The sequence below is a fragment of the Ranitomeya imitator genome, chromosome 10, assembly GCF_032444005.1.
Source record: "Ranitomeya imitator isolate aRanImi1 chromosome 10, aRanImi1.pri, whole genome shotgun sequence".
Lineage (NCBI taxonomy): Eukaryota > Metazoa > Chordata > Amphibia > Anura > Dendrobatidae > Ranitomeya > Ranitomeya imitator.
In genome coordinates this window covers 64,355,459-64,368,214 of record NC_091291.1, presented here as the reverse complement: position 1 = coordinate 64,368,214, position 12,756 = coordinate 64,355,459, and the positions used below count along the sequence as shown (strand labels likewise).

General features: G+C 45.2%; 1 protein-coding gene across 4 annotated transcripts in view; it reads right to left on the bottom strand.

Moving 5' to 3' along the window:
• RASIP1 (Ras interacting protein 1) overlaps positions 1 to 12,756 on the bottom strand; it is a 764,894-nt gene that overhangs the window by 239,105 nt on the left and 513,033 nt on the right. The window lies entirely within an intron of this gene.

The following is a 12,756-nucleotide window of genomic DNA, read 5'->3' as shown; positions in this document are numbered from 1 at the left end:
GGGCGATTCTGAGCGCGGCGATACCAAATATGTGTAGATTTGATTTTTTTTTTAATTGATTTATTTTGATTGGGGCGAAAGGGGGGTGATTTAAACTTTTATATTTTTTTTATTTTTTTCACATTTTTTTTTTTACTTTTTTTTTACTTTTGCCATGCTTCAATAGCCTCCATGGGAGGCTAGAAGCAGGCACAACTCGATCGACTCTGCTACTCTGCTGTTCGCTGCTATGTAGCAGAATTGCATGTGTGCTGTGAGCGCCGACCACAGGGTGCAATGCAAGGAAATCCTGAAAACATGACCTGTTTGCAGCCCTCGAGGAATGCAGTTTGACACCCCTGGTATATAGTATATACCTGTGTGTCATCTCCTCCTGTATATAATATACAGTATAGCTGTATAGTATATACGTGTGTTATCTCCTCCTGTATATAGTATATACCTGTAAGTCATCTCCTCCTGTATATAGTATATACCTGTGTGTCGGCCGCCCCACTCATGCATAGTAAAACTCGTACAATTAACAGGCAGCCCTGGCTGACCAGCCTGACCAAAGAATTGAGACGGGCTTCCAGGATTGCTGAGCGGAGATGGAAGCGATCCCACTCTGCCGACCACTTCACTGCATACAAGCAGTCCCTCGCCAGCTTCAAGTCTGCGCTCACTGCTGCAAAACAAACTTACTTCTCATCCCTCATATCCTCCCTGTCCCACAACCCTAAACAGCTTTTCAACACTTTCAATTCTCTACTCCGTCCCCCCGCACCTCCTCCCTCCCCCCTCATTTCTGCTGATGACTTCGCCTCTTTCTTTAAACAGAAGATCGATACGATCAGAGAAAGCTTTGGCCCACAGCGCCCACTGCCCCTCTTAGCTGCTCAACCCTGCTCCTCCAAAACCAGCTTCTCCACCATGACAGAAGATCAGCTCTCCACCCTCCTGTCAAGATCACACCTCACCACCTGCACGCTTGACCCGCTCCCTTCCCACCTCATCCCTAACCTTTCCACGGTCTTCATCCCAACCCTAACGCACCTCTTCAACCTCTCACTCACAACAGGTGTCTTTCCCTCATCCTTCAAGCATGCCAAGATCACACCCATCCTCAAAAAGCCCTCCCTCGACCCATCCTCTGTGTCTAGCTATCGCCCAATATCTCTTCTCCCTTATGCCTCCAAATTGCTAGAGCAACACGTCCATCTTGAACTGTCCTCCCACTTCTCCTCCTGCTCCCTCTTTGATCGGTTACAATCAGGCTTCCGTTCCCATCACTCAACTGAAACTGCCCTAACTAAAGTCACCAATGACCTACTAACTGCCAGGAGCAAGCGACACTACTCTGTCCTCCTTCTCCTGGACTTGTCTTCTGCCTTTGACACTGTAGACCACTCCCTTTTGCTACAAATCCTCTCATCCCTTGGCATCACAGACTTGGCCCTTTCCTGGATCTCGTCATATCTGACAGACCGAACATTCAGTGTCTCCCTCCCCCACACCACCTCCTCACTTCGCCCCTTGTCAGTCGGTGTTCCTCAAGGCTCTGTTCTAGGACCCCTACTCTTCTCCATCTACACTTTCGGCCTGGGACAGCTCATAGAATCCCACGGTATGCAGTACCATCTCTACGCTGACGACACGCAGATCTACCTCTCCGGACCTGACCTCTCCTCCTTGCTTACCAAAATCCCGCACTGTCTGTCTGCCATTTCAGCCTTCTTTTCTGCTCGCTTTCTACAACTGAACATGGACAAAACAGAATTCATCATCTTTCCCCCATCTCACTCTACCCCTCCACCAGACCTATCCATCAATGTCAATGGCTGCTCACTATCCCCAGTCCCACACGCCCGGTGCCTCGGGGTGATCCTCGACTCTGCCCTCTCTTTCAAGCCACATACCCAAGCCCTTGCCTCCTCCTGTCGTCTCAAACTCAAAAATATTTCCCGGATCCGTGCTTTCCTTGACCGCAACACTGCAAAAACGCTAGTGCATGCCCTTATCATCTCCCGCCTCGACTACTGCAACCTTCTACTCTCTGGACTCCCCTCTAGCACTCTGGCACCACTCCAATCCATCCTACACTCTGCTGCCTGACTAATCCACCTGTCCCCCCGCTATTCCCCAGCCTCTCCCCTGTGTCAAGCTCTTCACTGGCTTCCTATCGCCCAGAGACTCCAGTTCAAAACCCTCACACTGACATACAAAGCCATCCACAACCTGTCTCCTCCATACAATTTGATTATGGCTTTAATAAATTTGTTCTAAGAAATTCTACACCCGGATGGAGCGCTGTTCTTTCTACGTTTCTCTGACTACATTGGATCCGGGACGGTTCCCTGGATGGTGAACGGGCGCTCCGATATAGAGTGCTGTCAGCCGCTATTTATTCTTTTTCCTCCATACATCTGTGACATGGTCTCCCGGTACCTACCTACACGCGACCTCCGATCCTCCCAAGACCTCCTTCTCTACTCCCCTCTCATCTCTTCTTCCCATAACCGCATCCAAGACTTCTCCCGTGCTTCCCCCATACTCTGGAACTCTCTACCCCAACACATCAGACTTGCGCCTACCATAGAAACCTTCAAAAAGAACCTGAAGACTCATCTCTTCCGACAAGCCTACAGCCTGCAGTGATCCTCAACCTACTGAACAGCCGCACAGCCAGCTCTTCCCTCTCCTAGTGTATCCTCACCCACCCCCTGCAGACTGTGAGCCCTCGCGGGCAGGGTCCTCCCTCCTTATGTACTCGTGTGCCTTGTTATCTGCTCATGTTTAATGTATTTGTCTATATTTGCCCCGTATTCACATGTAAAGCGCCATGGAATAAATGGCGCTATAAAAATGTATAATAATAATAATAATCTGCTCCTGTATATAGTATATACCTGTGTGTCATCTGCTCCTGTATATAGTATATACCTGCGTGTCATCTCCTCCTGTATATAGTATATACCTGTGTGTCATCTCCTCCTGTATATAGTATATACCTGTGTGTCATCTCCTCCTGTATATAGTATATACCTGTGTCATCTCCTCCTATATATACAGTCATGGCCAAAAGTATTAACACCCCTGCAATTCTGTCAGATAATACTCAGTTACTTCCTAAAAATGATTGCAATCACAAATTCTTTGGTATTATTATCTTCATTTAATTTGTCTTAAATGAAAAAACACAAAAGAGAATGAAGCAAAAAGCAAAACATTGATCATTTCACACAAAACTCCAAAAATGGGCCAGACAAAAGTATTGGCACCCTCAGCCTAATACTTGGTTGCACAACCTTTAGCCAAAATAACTGCGACCAACTGCTTCCGGTAACCATCAATGAGTTTCTTACAATGCTCTGCTGGAATTTTAGACCATTCTTCTTTGGCAAACTGCTCCAGGTCCCTGATATTTGAAGGGTGCCTTCTCAAAACTGCCATTTTTACATCTCTCCACAGGTGTTCTATGGGATTCAGGTCTGGACTCATTGCTGGCCACCTTAGAAGTCTCCAGTGCTTTCTCTCAAACCATTTTCTAGTGCTTTTTGAAGTGTGTTTTGGGTCATTGTCCTGCTGGAAGACCCATGACCTCTGAGGGAGACCCAGCTTTTTCACACTGGGCCCTGCATTATGCTGCAACATTTGTTGGTAGTCTTCAGACTTCATAATGCGATGCACACGGTCAAGCAGTCCAGTGCCAGAGGCAGCAAAGAAACACCAAAACATCAGGGAACCTCCGCCATGTTTGACTGTAGAGACCGTGTTCTTTTCTTTGAATGCCTCTTTTTTTCTCCTGTAAACTCTATGTTGATGCCTTTGCCCAAAAAGCTCTACTTTTGTGTCATCTGACCAGAGAACATTCTTCCAAAACATTTTAGGCTGTTTCCGGTAAGTTTTGGCAAACTCCAGCCTGGCTTTTTTATGTCTCGGGGTAAGAAGTGGGGTCTTCCTGGGTCTCCTACCATACAGTCCCTTTTCATTCAAATGCCAACGGATAGTACGGGTTGACACTGTTGTACCCTCGGACTGCAGGACAGCTTGAACTTGTTTGGATGTGAGTATAGGTTCTTTATCCAACATCCACACAATCTTGCGTTGAAATCTCTTGTCAATTTTTCTTTTCCGTCCACATCTAGGGAGGTTAGCCACAGTGCCATGGGCTTTAAACTTCTTGATGACACTGCGCACGGTAGACACAGGAACATTCAGGTCTTTGGAGATGGACTTGTAGCCTTGAGATTGCTCATGCTTCCTCACAATTTGGTTTCTCAAGTCCTCAGACAGTTCTTTGGTCTTCTTTCTTTTCTCCATGCTCAATGTGGTACACACAATGACACAGGACAGAGGTTGAGTCAACTTTAATCCATGTCAACTGGCTGCAAGTGTGATTTAGTTATTGCCAACACCTGTTAGGTGCCACAGGTAAGTTACAGGTGCTGTTAATTACACAAATTAGAGAAGCATCACATGATTTTTCGAAAGGTGTGAATACTTTTGTCCACCCCCTTTTTTATGTTTGATGCGGAATTATATCCAATTTGGCTTTAGGACAATTATTTTTGTGTTTTTTTCATTTAAGACAAATTAAATGAAGATAATAATACCAAAGAATTTGTGATTGCAATCATTTTCAGGAAGAAACCGAGTATTATCTGACAGAATTGCAGGGGTGTTAATACTTTTGGCCATGACTGTAGTATATATCTGTAAGTTAACTCCTCCTGTATTAGACCGCGTTCACACGTTATTTTGTCAGTATTTTTACCTCAGTATTTGTAAGCTAAATTGGCAGCCTCATAAATCCCCAGCCAACAGGAAGCCCTCCCCCCTGGCAGTATATATTAGCTCACACATACACATAATAGACAGGTCATGTGACTGACAGCTGCCGTATTTCCTATATGGTACATTTGTTGCTCTTGTAGTTTGTCTGCTTATTAATCAGATTTTTGTTTTTGAAGGATAATACCAGACTTGTGTGTGTTTTAGGGCGAGTTTCATGTGTCAAGTTGTGTGTGTTGAGTTGCATGTGGCGACATGCATGTAGCGACTTTTGTGAGATGAGTTTTGTGTGGCAACATGCGTGTAGCAACTTTTTGTGTGTCGAGTTGCATGTGACAGGTTAGTGTAGCAAGTTGTGTGCAGCAAGTTTTGCGCATGGCGAGTTTTGCGCGTGGCGAGTTTTAGGTGTGGTGTGTTTTGAGTATGTGCAAGTTTTGTGTGAGGCAACTTTTGTATGTGTTGCAACTTTTGTGCATGTGGCAATTTTTCCGCGTGTGCAAGTTTTGCATGTGGCGAGTTTTCCATGAGGTGAGTTTTGCACGTGTGGCGAGTTTTGCGTGAGCCTAGTTTTGCATGTGGCGAGTTTTGCGCATGGCGAGTTTTGAGGGGCGACTTTGGTGTTTCGACTGTTATGTGGCGAGGTTGGTGCATGTGTGGTGAAATGTGTGCTGAGGGTGGTATATGTGTTCAAGCACGTGGTAGTTTGTGGCGCCTTTTGTGTGTTCATATCCCCGTGTGTGGTGAGTATCCCATGTATGCATATCCTTAGCAACTGTACAGTATATACTCTTTGGCGCCATCGCTCTCACTCTTTAAGTCCCCTTTGTTCACATCTGGCAGCTGTCAATTTGCCTCCCACACTTTTCCTTTCACTTTTTCCCTATTATGTAGATAGGGGCAAAATTGTTTGGTGAATAGGAAAGCGCGGGGTTAAAATTTCACCTCACAACATAGCCTATGATGCTCTCAGGGTCCAGAAGTGTGACTGTGCAAAATTTTGTGGCTGTAGCTGCGACGCCTCCAACACTTTTCCTTTCACTTTTTCCCCATTATGTAGATAGGGGCAAAATTGTTTGGTGAATTGGAACGCGCAGGGTTAAAATTTCGCTTCACAACATAGCCTATGGCGCTCTCGGGGTCCAGATCCATATCATGACTTATACATAGCTATCATATATATATATCATAGCTCCAAAAATATCAAACACAGTTATTAAATGCATCAAATTTATATCAAACAAATTTGCATAATAATCATCATTTCTAGTATAATACTGTCAATCAAAATTTCTAAATTATGTTAATACTCAAAATCAAAATCAGTAATTAAATGTTTCCACATTTTTCATTAAAAAAACATAACCCAAACCAAAAATGCTTTTGACCGAATTTTAACAAATTAATTATTTCCATCAATAACAAGCACATTACATCCATACAATGTCCCTGATTTCAGCAATGCATTCATTCAGTACACAGTGGTTTCTTATTTAAATATAATAAGAGAAAATCACACTTTGGGTAACCCACACATGTGTATTGCATGCTAATACTATAGTGAAGTGTAGATGCAAATCAAGAACAAAACTGATATTAATAAACATTCACTTAAATCATTTCTTATTTAACATATACATTTTTCAAAAATCAAATATACGCAGGAACTCCCAAAAATATAAAAATCTGAAATACTCAAAAAATAAAAGAAATCACTTCTAAATTTAAATGGATCCCTGTTTGAGTTCAGAAGAGACAAAAACTATTTACAGTTCACAAATGGTAATCAGATGGCCAAGAGGTACCGTTACACTAAACGATTTACCAACGATCACGACCAGCGATACGAGCCCCGGCGTCCACAGGGTTAAAACTGCTTTCGGCAGGAGCGCTGCTAATGCAAGCGCTCCGGCTGACAGCTTCCCTGCACTGACTGTGTCAGTGCCGGCCGTAAAGCAGAGCACAGCGGTGACATCACCGCTGTTACTGCTGGCACTGACAGTCAGTGCAGGGAAGCTCTCAGCCGAAGCGCGTGCATTAGCAGCGCTCCTGCCGAAAGCAGTTTTAACCCTGTGGATGCCGGGGGACGTGACAGACATCAGAATGTGAGTATGTACTGTTTTTATTTTTTTACTTTTACAATGGTAACCAGGGTAAATATCGGGTTACTAAGCGCGGCCCTGCATTTAGTAACCCGATGTTTACCCTGGTTACAAGTGAACACATCGCTGGATCGGCATCACACACGCCGATCCAGCGATGACAGCGGGTGGTCAGCAACCAAAAAAAGGTCCTGATCATTCCCCACGACCAACGATTTCCCAGCAGGGGCCTGATCGTTCGTCGCTGTCACACATAACGAGATCGTTAGCGGGATCGTTGCTACGTCACAAAAAGCGTGACACTGCAACGATATCCTTAACGATATAGTTATATGTGAAGGTACCTAAGGTCTCTTCTTTCAATTCCTGCAAACAAATAAACGGTTAATTTACACCCCCACTCCCCAATCCAACTTTTGGTGGGCTGAAAGGAGAAAATTGTTCCCTTTAAAAAAAAAAAAAAAAAAAAAAAAAAAAACAACTAATCACTGTGCAAAACAAAATTGAAAGAATGAGCTCATTAAAAAATACAAAATTACCAATTAAAAATACAAAAATACCACGTGGATTTTCTCTTTGGCTATGAATAGTGTTGAGCGATACCTTCCGATATTTGAAAGTATCGGTATTGGATTGTATCGGCCGATATCTGAAAAATATCGGATATCGCCGATACCGATATCCGATACCAATACAAGTCAATGGGACATAACATGATCTGGTAATTCAGTACCACAATGGACATAGGAGTGAGAGCACATACAGTGACCTGACAATAACCCAAAAACATAGAACGAGCACTGAGACGTGGAAACTCTGCTGACCGCAATCCCTAATCCTCTCCAACCACACTAAAGGCAGCCGTGGATTGCGCCTAACGCTCCCTATGCAACTCGGCACAGCCTGAGAAACTAGCTAGCCTGAAGATAGAAAATAAGCCTACCTTGCCTCAGAGAAATACCCCAAAGGAAAAGGCAGCCCCCACATATAATGACTGTGAGTTAAGATGAAAAGACAAACGTAGAGATGAAATAGATTTAGCAAAGTGAGGCCCGACTTTCTGAACAGAGCGAGGATAGGAAAGGTAACTTTGCGGTCAACACAAAACCCTACAAACAACCACGCAAAGGGGGCAAAAAGACCCTCCGTACCGAACTAACGGCACGGAGGTACACCCTCTGCGTCCCAGAGCTTCCAGCAAGCACGAGAAAACAAATAAGCAAGCTGAACAGAAAAAAACAGCAAACAAAAAGCAAAAGCGGAACTTAGCTATGCAGAGCAGCAGGCCACAGGAACGATCCAGGAGGAAACAGGTCCAATACTAGAACATTGACTGGAGGCCAGGATCAAAGCACTAGGTGGAGTTAAATAGAGCAGCACCTAACGACTTCACCACATCACCTGAGGAAGGAAACTCAGAAGCCGCAGTACCACTTTCCTCCACCAACGGAAGCTCACAGAGCGAATCAGCCGAAGTACCACTTGTGACCACAGGAGGGAGCTCTGCCACAGAATTCACAACAGTACCCCCCCTTGAGGAGGGGTCACCAAACCCTCACCAGAGCCCCCAGGACGACCAGGATGAGCCATATGAAAGGCACGAACAAGATCGGGAGCATGGACATCAGAGGCAAAGACCCAGGAATTATCTTCCTGAGCATAACCCTTCCACTTAACCAGATACTGGATTTTCCGTCTTGAAACACGAGAATCCAAAATCTTCCCCACAATATACTCCAACTCCCCCTCCACCAAAACCGGGGCAGGAGGATCAACAGATAGAACCATAGGTGCCACGTATCTCCGCAACAATGACCTATGGAATACGTTATATATGGAAAAAGAATCTGGAAGGGTCAGACGAAAAGACACAGGATTAAGAACCTCAGAAATCCTATACGGACCAATGAAACGAGGTTTAAACTTAGGAGAGGAAACCTTCATAGGAATATGACGAGAAGATAACCAAACCAAATCCCCAACACGAAGTCGGGGACCCACACAGCGTCTGCGATTAGCGAAACGTTGAGCCTTCTCCTGGGACAAGGTCAAATTGTCCACTACATGAGTCCAAATCTGCTGCAACCTGTCCACCATAGTATCCACACCAGGACAGTCCGAAGACTCAACCTGCCCTGAAGAGAAACGAGGATGGAACCCAGAGTTGCAGAAAAACGGCAAAACCAAGGTAGCCGAGCTGGCCCGATTATTAAGGGCGAACTCAGCCAAAGGCAAAAAGGACACCCAGTCATCCTGATCAGCAGAAACAAAGCATCTCAGATATGTTTCCAAGGTCTGATTGGTTCGTTCGGTCTGGCCATTAGTCTGAGGATGAAAAGCCGAGGAAAAAGACAAGTCAATGCCCATCCTACCACAAAAGGCTCGCCAAAACCTCGAAACAAACTGGGATCCTCTGTCAGAAACGATATTCTCTGGAATGCCATGTAAACGAACCACATGCTGGAAGAACAATGGCACCAAATCAGAGGAGGAAGGTAATTTAGACAAGGGTACCAAATGGACCATCTTAGAGAAGCGATCACAGACCACCCAAATGACTGACATCTTTTGAGAGATGGGAAGATCTGAAATAAAATCCATAGAGATATGTGTCCAAGGCCTCTTCGGGACCGGCAAGGGCAAAAGCAACCCACTGGCACGAGAACAGCAGGGCTTAGCCCGAGCACAAATCCCAGAGGACTGCACAAAAGTACGCACATCCCGCGACAGAGATGGCCACCAAAAGGATCTAGCCACTAACTCTCTGGTACCAAAGATTCCAGGATGACCAGCCAACACCGAACAATGAACCTCAGAGATAACTTTATTCGTCCACCTATCAGGGACAAACAGTTTCTCCGCTGGGCAACGATCAGGTTTATTAGCCTGAAATTTTTGCAGCACCCGCCGCAAATCAGGGGAGATGGCAGACACAATTACTCCCTCTTTGAGGATACCCGCCGGCTCAGATAAACCCGGAGAGTCGGGCACAAAACTCCTGGACAGAGCATCCGCCTTCACATTTTTAGAGCCCGGAAGGTACGAAATCACAAAGTCAAAACGGGCAAAAAACAGCGACCAACGAGCCTGTCTAGGATTCAACCGCTTGGCAGAATCGAGATAAGTCAAGTTCTTATGATCAGTCAAGACCACCACACGATGCTTAGCTCTTTCAAGCCAATGACGCCACTCCTCGAATGCCCACTTCATGGCCAGCAACTCTCGATTACCCACATCATAATTTCGCTCAGCAGGCGAAAACTTCCTGGAAAAGAAGGCGCATGGTTTCATCACCGAGCAATCAGAACTTCTCTGCGACAAAACAGCCCCTGCTCCAATCTCAGAAGCATCAACCTCGACCTGGAACGGAAGCGAAACATCTGGTTGACACAACACAGGGGCAGAAGAAAAACGACGCTTCAACTCTTGAAAAGCTTCCACAGCAGCAGAAGACCAATTGACCACATCAGCACCCTTCTTGGTTAAATCGGTCAATGGTTTAGCAATACTAGAAAAATTGCAGATGAAGCGACGATAAAAATTAGCAAAGCCCAGAAACTTTTGCAGACTTTTCAGAGATGTCGGCTGAGTCCAATCATGGATGGCTTGGACCTTAACAGGGTCCATCTCGATAGTAGAAGGGGAAAAGATGAACCCCAAAAATGAAACCTTCTGAACACCAAAGAGACACTTTGATCCCTTCACAAACAAAGAATTAGCACGCAGGACCTGGAACACCGTTCTGACCTGCTTCACATGAGATTCCCAATCATCCGAAAAGATCAAAATGTCATCCAAGTACACAATCAGGAATTTATCCCGGTACTCTCGGAAGATGTCATGCATAAAGGACTGAAACACTGATGGAGCATTGGCAAGTCCGAATGGCATTACTAGATACTCAAAATGGCCCTCGGGCGTATTAAATGCAGTTTTCCATTTATCGCCTCGCTTAATACGCACAAGATTATACGCACCCCGAAGATCTATCTTGGTGAACCAACTAGCCCCCTTAATCCGAGCAAACAAATCAGATAACAACGGCAAGGGGTACTGAAATTTAACCGTGATCTTATTTAGAAGGCGGTAATCTATACAAGGTCTCAGTGAACCATCCTTCTTGGCTACAAAAAAGAACCCTGCTCCTAATGGCGACGATGACGGGCGAATATGCCCCTTCTCCAAGGACTCCTTAACATAACTCCGCATAGCGGCGTGCTCAGGCACAGATAAATTAAACAGTCGACCTTTTGGGAATTTACTACCAGGAATCAAATCGATAGCACAATCACAATCCCTATGCGGAGGTAGGGTATCGGACTTGGGCTCATCAAATACATCCCGGTAATCAGACAAGAACTCTGGAACCTCAGAAGGGGTGGATGATGAAATAGTCAGAAATGGGACATCACCATGTACCCCCTGACAACCCCAGCTGGACACAGACATGGATTTCCAATCTAATACTGGATTATGGACTTGTAGCCATGGCAACCCCAACACGACCACATTATGCAGATTATGCAACACCAGAAAGCGAATAACCTCCTGATGTGCAGGAGCCATGCACATGGTCAGCTGGGTCCAGTACTGAGGCTTATTCTTGGCCAAAGGCGTAGCATCAATTCCTCTCAATGGAATAGGACACTGCAAGGGCTCCAAGAAAAACCCACAACGCCTAGCATACTCCAAGTCCATCAAATTCAGGGCAGCGCCTGAATCCACAAATGCCATGACAGAATACGATGACAAGGAGCAGATCAAGGTAACGGACAGAAGAAATTTCGACTGCACCGTACCAATGGTGGCAGACCTAGCGAACCGCTTAGTGCACTTAGGACAATCAGAGATAGCATGAGTGGAATCACCACAGTAGAAACACAGCCCATTCAGACGTCTGTGTTCTTGCCGTTCAACTCTGGTCAAAGTCCTATCGCACTGCATAGGCTCAGGTTTAAGCTCAGGTAAAACCGCCAAATGGTGCACAGATTTACGCTCACGCAAGCGTCGACCGATCTGAATGGCCAAAGACATAGACTCATTCAGACCAGCAGGCATAGGAAATCCCACCATGACATCCTTAAGGGCTTCAGAGAGACCTTTTCTGAAAATAGCTGCGAGCGCACCTTCACTCCATTGAGTGAGTACGGACCACTTTCTAAATTTCTGACAATATACCTCTATCTCATCCTGACCCTGACACAGAGCCAGCAAATTTTTCTCTGCCTGATCCACTGAATTAGGCTCATCGTACAGCAATCCGAGCGCCAGGAAAAACGCATCAACATTACTCAATGCAGGATCTCCTGGCGCAAGGGAAAATGCCCAGTCTTGAGGGTCGCCACGCAAAAAAGAAATAATAATTCTCACTTGTTGAACTGGGTCACCAGAGGAGCGAGGTTTCAAGGCCAGAAACAGTTTGCAATTATTTTTGAAATTCACAAACTTGGCTCTATCACCATAAAACAAATCAGGAATAGGAATTCTTGGTTCTAACATAGGCTTCTGAACCACCAAATCTTGAATCTTTTGTACATTTATAACGAGATTATCCATTGAAGAGCACAGACCCTGAATGTCCATGTCCACACCTGTGTCCTGAACCACCCAAATGTCTAGGGGAAAAAAAAGGCAAAACACAGTGCAGAGAAAAAAAAATGGTCTCAGAACTTCTTTTTCCCTCTATTGAGAATCATTAGTACTTTTGGCCTCCAGTACTGTCATGATCTGGTAATTCAGTACCACAATGGACATAGGAGTCAGAGCACATACAGTGACCTGACAATAACCCCAAAACATAGAACGAGCTCTGAGACGTGGAAACTCTGCTGACCGCAATCCCTAATCCTCTCCAACCACACTAAAGGCAGCCGTGGATTGCACC